Here is a 475-nt window from a genome sequence, read left to right on the forward strand (position 1 = left end):
CTGGAGCAGAAGGAGAGTCGGACCGGCACTGAGCTGCAGGATGCTGGCAGGGAGATACCAACAAGAAGTCAAAGTTTGTAAAGGTCAAATCCTTTCCCCGGCGTCCGGCTCGGTCCACACGATGTCACCACCTGTGCCTCCTCCTCCTCCTCCTCCTCCTCCTCCTCCTCTTCTTCTCACTGCATGCAACAGGTGCTTTTTTACTTAATGCTACCTTACTATTCCTCTACTTGCCTAGTTAACAGCACTTGTCTAGTTAACAGCACTTGTCTAGTTAACAGTACTTGTCTAGTTAACAGCACTTCTCTAGTTAACAGTAATTGTCTAGTTAACAGTACTTGTTTAGTTAACAATAATTGTCTAGTTAACAGTACTTGTCTAGTTAACAGCACTTGTCTAGTTAACAGCACTTGTCTAGTTAACAGTACTTGGCTAGTTAACAGTACTTGCCTAGTTGTCTAGTTAGCGGTGGTCT

At 44.6% G+C, this 475-nt stretch overlaps 1 protein-coding gene across 1 annotated transcript in view; it reads right to left on the minus strand.

Annotated features, from left to right (window-relative positions):
- The window catches only part of inhbab (inhibin subunit beta Ab), an 81,355-nt gene extending 81,233 nt beyond the window's left edge, over nt 1-122 (minus strand). Inside the window, exon 1 of the mRNA XM_056293322.1 lies at nt 1-122. This exon is cut by the window's left edge and continues 546 nt beyond it. The gene's annotated coding sequence lies outside the window, so the exon portion shown is untranslated.
- Nucleotides 123-475: the final 353 nt, after the last annotated feature.

Source organism: Lampris incognitus, chromosome 14 (genome assembly GCF_029633865.1).
Source record: "Lampris incognitus isolate fLamInc1 chromosome 14, fLamInc1.hap2, whole genome shotgun sequence".
Lineage (NCBI taxonomy): Eukaryota > Metazoa > Chordata > Actinopteri > Lampriformes > Lampridae > Lampris > Lampris incognitus.